A 7,186-nucleotide genomic window follows, 5' to 3' on the forward strand; every position below is an offset into this window, starting at 1 on the left:
TATATATATATATATATACATATAGAGAGAGAGAGAGAGATGGAAATACTTTCTTAAACATGTTTTCACCTCATTTTTACCTTCTTTTTTTTCTTCTCTCCATGTTTTCCTTCTTTCCTCCTTTTTTCATATGCTGCTGCTTCTTATTTTTCTTCTTTTTCAGACCCTATCATTGCACTATTGCTTATTCAATACCACCAGCAGATGGTGACACTATATTACAACATTAGTTGTGAGCAGCAGTTTGTACAAACAAATGCCTCATAGCTGATGTCCTATCCACCTAGGCACATAGGCACCACCTATTGTCTTTTGCCTGCAGTAGGGGCCCACTGGACTAGCCAGCAAGCAGCTGCAGCTGCAGCAAATAAACAGATAACCTTTCTTTCCAACACTGAAACCTGGTGGTGCACTTAATATCTGCTATCAGATAGGGGACATATCAGATATTAAACTGATATAAACAGACACCACATTTGATACCAGCCAAAAGGAAGGATGAGAAGTGATAACTGTGAAAGGGGAGGAACCAACGCTGTCCCCTTCACATGCACCATCACTACTTGTAGGAAGGGAGGCTGGCTGGCAGCCTCCCATACACACTCTGGCTGGGTGGCAGTCACCCACCAGTACACACAGCAGACCCTAAACCCATATCATTATTGCTAAGCAGGAAGATGGGAGTCCATTTCACTCTGATGGACCATTTTTAAATGCAATCCATAACCTGGCTTTGGCAGGAACCCTTCTTACTCCTCCTACTTGCATTTGATACTGGGTTTAGGATCTGCATAGGAAACACACACACACACACACACAAGCACACACTTACCTGTGTTGCCTGCTGACGCCTCCTTGGCTGTCCCCAAACGGTATAAAACCAACAGCCATGGGAAGCTGTAAGGATAGAGAACATACCTGCATCCTATTGGACTCACTTGTCTTGGTTAAATCCAACTTATTTGACAACCTATGGTGCTGCTACTTCTGCTCATGGCAGTGCTGCTTCTGACAAGGCTGTTCTTTGGTGAGCCTAGGCGACATCACAATCTCCATGGTTGCATACACAACAAAGGTCAGATGTTGTTTACACCTGGCCATGCCAGTGGTATTGAGTAGCATATCACAGTGCTAAGGGTCCTGGGTGCAACAATCTTTCAATGGGGAATAGCCGCACTGAGTTTGTCAAGTGCACCCATGTTTGCAACTCCAACAATAGACACATATCTATGTATGTATGTATGTGTGTATGTGTGTATGTGTGTATGTGTATCTCTCTATCTATCTATCTATCTATCTATCTATCCACCCATCTATCTCTATATATATTTATCTCTCTCTCTCTATATGTATATATATAATTTTTTTTTCTTTTAAATATATATATATATATATATACATATAGAGAGAGAGAGAGAGATGGAAATACTTTCTTAAACATGTTTTCACCTCATTTTTACCTTCTTTTTTTTCTTCTCTCCATGTTTTCCTTCTTTCCTCCTTTTTTCATATGCTGCTGCTTCTTATTTTTCTTCTTTTTCAGACCCTATCATTGCACTATTGCTTATTCAATACCACCAGCAGATGGAGACACTATATTACAACATTAGTTGTGAGCAGCAGTTTGTACAAACAAATGCCTCATAGCTGATGTCCTATCCACCTAGGCACATAGGCACCACCTATTGTCTTTTGCCTGCAGTAGGGACCCACTGGACTAGCCAGCAAGCAGCTGCAGCAGCAGCAAATAAACAGGTAATCTTTCTTTCCAACACTGAAACCTGGTGGTGCACTTAATATATGCTACCAGATAGGGGACATATCAGATATTAAACTGATATAAACAGACACCACATTTGATACCAGCCAAAAGGAAGGATGATAAGTGATAACTGTGAAAGGGGAGGAACCAACGCTGTCCCCTTCACATGCACCATCACTACTTGTAGGAAGGGAGGCTGGCTGGCAGCCTCCCATACACACTCTGGCTGGGTGGCAGTCACCCACCAGTACACACAGCAGACCCTAAACCCATATCATTATTGCTAAGCAGGAAGATGGGAGTCCATTTCACTCTGATGGACCATTTTTAAATGCAATCCATAACCTGGCTTTGGCAGGAACCCTTCTTACTCCTCCTACTTGCATTTTATACTGGGTTTAGGATCTGCATAGGAAACACACACACACACACACACACACACACACACACACATACAAGCACACACTTACCTGTGTTGCCTGCTGACGCCTCCTTGGCTGTCCCCAAACGGTATAAAACCAACAGCCACGGGAAGCTGTAAGGATAGAGGACATACCTGCATCCTATTGGACTCACTTGTCTTGGTTAAATCCAACTTATTTGACAACCTATGGTGCTGCTACTTCTGCTCATGGCAGTGCTGCTTCTGACAAGGCTGTTCTTTGGTGGGCCTAGGCGACATCACAATCTCCATGGTTACATACACAACAAAGGTCAGATGTTGTTTACACCTGGCCATGCCAGTGGTATTGAGTAGCATATCCCAGTGCTAAGGGTCCTGGGTGCAACAATCTTTCAATGGGGAATAGCCGCACTGAGTTTGTCAAGTGCACCCATGTTTGCAACTCTAACAATACACACATATGTATGTATGTATGTATGTATGTATGTGTGTATGTGTGTATGTGTGTATGTGTGTATGTGTGTCTATCTATCTATCTATCTATCTATCTATCTATCTATCCACCCATCTATCTCTATATATATTTATCTCTCTCTCTCTCTCTCTATATGTATATATATATAATTTTTTTTTCTTTTAAATATATATATATATATATATATATATATATATATATATATGTATATACATATAGAGAGAGAGAGAGATGGAAATACTTTTTTAAACATGTTTTCACCTCATTTTTACCTTCTTTTTTTCTTCTCTCCATGTTTTCCTTATTTCCTATGCTGCTGCTTCTTATTTTTCTTCTTTTTCAGACCCTATCATTGCACTATTGCTTATTCAATACCACCAGCAGATGGAGACACTATATTACAACATTAGTTGTGAGCAGCAGTTTGTACAAACAAATGCCTCATAGCTGATGTCCTATCCACCTAGGCACATAGGCACCACCTATTGTCTATTGCCTGCAGTAGGGGCCCACTGGACTAGCCAGCAAGCAGCTGCAGCAAATAAACAGATAATCTTTCTTTCCAACACTGAAACCTGGTGGTGCATTTAATATATGCTATCAGATAGGGGACATATCAGATATTAAACTGATATAAACAGACACCACATTTAATACCAGCCAAAAGGAAGGATGAGAAGTGATAACTGTGAAAGGGGAGGAACCAACGCTGTCCCCTTCACATGCACCATCATTACTTGTAGGAAGGGAGGCTGGCTGGTAGCCTCCCATACACACTCTGGCTGGGTGGCAGTCACCCACCAGTACACACAGCAGACCCTAAACCCATATCATTATTGCTAAGCAGGAAGATGGGAGTCCATTTCACTCTGATGGACCATTTTTAAATGCAATCCATAACCTGGCTTTGGCAGGAACCCTTCTTACTCCTCCTACTTGCATTTGATACTGGGTTTAGGATCTGCATAGGAAACACACACACACACACACACACACACACACATACAAGCACACACTTACCTGTGTTGCCTGCTGACGCCTCCTTGGCTGTCCCCAAACGGTATAAAACCAACAGCCACGGGAAGCTGTAAGGATAGAGGACATACCTGCATCCTATTGGACTCACTTGTCTTGGTTAAGTCCAACTTATTTGACAACCTATGGTGCTGCTACTTCTGCTCATGGCAGTGCTGCTTCTGACAAGGCTGTTCTTTGGTGGGCCTAGGCGACATCACAATCTCCATGGTTACATACACAACAAAGGTCAGATGTTGTTTACACCTGGCCATGCCAGTGGTATTGAGTAGCATATCCCAGTGCTAAGGGTCCTGGGTGCAACAATCTTTCAATGGGGAATAGCCGCACTGAGTTTGTCAAGTGCACCCATGTTTGCAACTCCAACAATACACACATATGTATGTATGTATGTATGTATGTGTGTATGTGTGTATGTGTGTATGTGTGTATGTGTGTATGTGTGTATGTGTGTATGTGTGTATGTATGTCTATCTATCTATCTATCTATCTATCCATCTATCCATCTATCCACCCATCTATCTCTATATATATTTATCTCTCTCTCTCTATATGTATATATATATATATATATATATATATATATAATTTTTTTTCTTTTAAATATATATATATATATATATATGTATATACATAGAGAGAGAGAGAGAGATGGAAATACTTTTTTAAACATGTTTTCACCTCATTTTTACCTTCTTTTTTTCTTCTCTCCATGTTTTCCTTCTTTCCTATGCTGCTGCTTCTTATTTTTCTTCTTTTTCAGACCCTATCATTGCACTATTGCTTATTCAATACCACCAGCAGATGGAGACACTATATTACAACATTAGTTGTGAGCAGCAGTTTGTACAAACAAATGCCTCATAGCTGATGTCCTATCCACCTAGGCACATAGGCACCACCTATTGTCTATTGCCTGCAGTAGGGGCCCACTGGACTAGCCAGCAAGCAGCTGCAGCAAATAAACAGATAATCTTTCTTTCCAACACTGAAACCTGGTGGTGCATTTAATATATGCTATCAGATAGGGGACATATCAGATATTAAACTGATATAAACAGACACCACATTTAATACCAGCCAAAAGGAAGGATGAGAAGTGATAACTGTGAAAGGGGAGGAACCAACGCTGTCCCCTTCACATGCACCATCATTACTTGTAGGAAGGGAGGCTGGCTGGCAGCCTCCCATACACACTCTGGCTGGGTGGCAGTCACCCACCAGTACACACAGCAGACCCTAAACCCATATCATTATTGCTAAGCAGGAAGATGGGAGTCCATTTCACTCTGATGGACCATTTTTAAATGCAATCCATAACCTGGCTTTGGCAGGAACCCTTCTTACTCCTCCTACTTGCATTTGATACTGGGTTTAGGATCTGCATAGGAAACACACACACACACACACACACACACACACACATACAAGCACACACTTACCTGTGTTGCCTGCTGACGCCTCCTTGGCTGTCCCCAAACGGTATAAAACCAACAGCCACGGGAAGCTGTAAGGATAGAGGACATACCTGCATCCTATTGGACTCACTTGTCTTGGTTAAGTCCAACTTATTTGACAACCTATGGTGCTGCTACTTCTGCTCATGGCAGTGCTGCTTCTGACAAGGCTGTTCTTTGGTGGGCCTAGGCGACATCACAATCTCCATGGTTACATACACAACAAAGGTCAGATGTTGTTTACACCTGGCCATGCCAGTGGTATTGAGTAGCATATCCCAGTGCTAAGGGTCCTGGGTGCAACAATCTTTCAATGGGGAATAGCCGCACTGAGTTTGTCAAGTGCACCCATGTTTGCAACTCCAACAATACACACATATGTATGTATGTATGTATGTATGTGTGTATGTGTGTATGTGTGTATGTGTGTATGTGTGTATGTGTGTATGTATGTCTATCTATCTATCTATCTATCTATCTATCCATCTATCCACCCATCTATCTCTATATATATTTATCTCTCTCTCTCTATATGTATATATATATATATATATATATATATATATATTTTTTTTTTCTTTTAAATATATATATATATATATATATATATGTATATACATAGAGAGAGAGAGAGAGATGGAAATACTTTTTTAAACATGTTTTCACCTCATTTTTACCTTCTTTTTTTCTTCTCTCCATGTTTTCCTTCTTTCCTATGCTGCTGCTTCTTATTTTTCTTCTTTTTCAGACCCTATCATTGCACTATTGCTTATTCAATACCACCAGCAGATGGAGACACTATATTACAACATTAGTTGTGAGCAGCAGTTTGTACAAACAAATGCCTCATAGCTGATGTCCTATCCACCTAGGCACATAGGCACCACCTATTGTCTATTGCCTGCAGTAGGGGCCCACTGGACTAGCCAGCAAGCAGCTGCAGCAAATAAACAGATAATCTTTCTTTCCAACACTGAAACCTGGTGGTGCATTTAATATATGCTATCAGATAGGGGACATATCAGATATTAAACTGATATAAACAGACACCACATTTGATACCAGCCAAAAGGAAGGATGAGAAGTGATAACTGTGAAAGGGGAGGAACCAACGCTGTCCCCTTCACATGCACCATCATTACTTGTAGGAAGGGAGGCTGGCTGGCAGCCTCCCATACACACTCTGGCTGGGTGGCAGTCACCCACCAGTACACACAGCAGACCCTAAACCCATATCATTATTGCTAAGCAGGAAGATGGGAGTCCATTTCACTCTGATGGACCATTTTTAAATGCAATCCATAACCTGGCTTTGGCAGGAACCCTTCTTACTCCTCCTACTTGCATTTGATACTGGGTTTAGGATCTGCATAGGAAACACACACACACACACACACACACACACACACACACACATAAGCACACACTTACCTGTGTTGCCTGCTGACGCCTCCTTGGCTGTCCCCAAACGGTATAAAACCAACAGCCACGGGAAGCTGTAAGGATAGAGGACATACCTGCATCCTATTGGACTCACTTGTCTTGGTTAAATCCAACTTATTTGACAACCTATGGTGCTGCTACTTCTGCTCATGGCAGTGCTGCTTCTGACAAGGCTGTTCTTTGGTGGGCCTAGGCGACATCACAATCTCCATGGTTACATACACAACAAAGGTCAGATGTTGTTTACACCTGGCCATGCCAGTGGTATTGAGTAGCATATCCCAGTGCTAAGGGTCCTGGGTGCAACAATCTTTCAATGGGGAATAGCCGCACTGAGTTTGTCAAGTGCACCCATGTTTGCAACTCCAACAATACACACATATGTATGTATGTATGTATGTATGTATGTGTGTATGTGTGTATGTGTGTATGTGTGTATGTGTGTATGTGTGTATGTATGTCTATCTATCTATCTATCTATCTATCTATCCATCTATCCATCTATCCACCCATCTATCTCTATATATATTTATCTCTCTCTCTCTATATGTATATATATATATATATATATATATATATATATATATATATATATATATAATTTTTTTCTT

The 7,186-nt window shown here is 41.1% G+C and overlaps 1 pseudogene; it reads right to left on the reverse strand.

The window, feature by feature from the left end:
• Positions 1-1,782: 1,782 nt before the first annotated feature.
• LOC130335933 (U2 spliceosomal RNA) lies at positions 1,783-1,890 on the reverse strand (annotated as a pseudogene).
• Between the last annotated feature and the right edge of the window lie 5,296 nt (positions 1,891-7,186).

This window comes from Hyla sarda, unplaced genomic scaffold (genome assembly GCF_029499605.1).
Source record: "Hyla sarda isolate aHylSar1 unplaced genomic scaffold, aHylSar1.hap1 scaffold_463, whole genome shotgun sequence".
NCBI classification, from domain to species: domain Eukaryota; kingdom Metazoa; phylum Chordata; class Amphibia; order Anura; family Hylidae; genus Hyla; species Hyla sarda.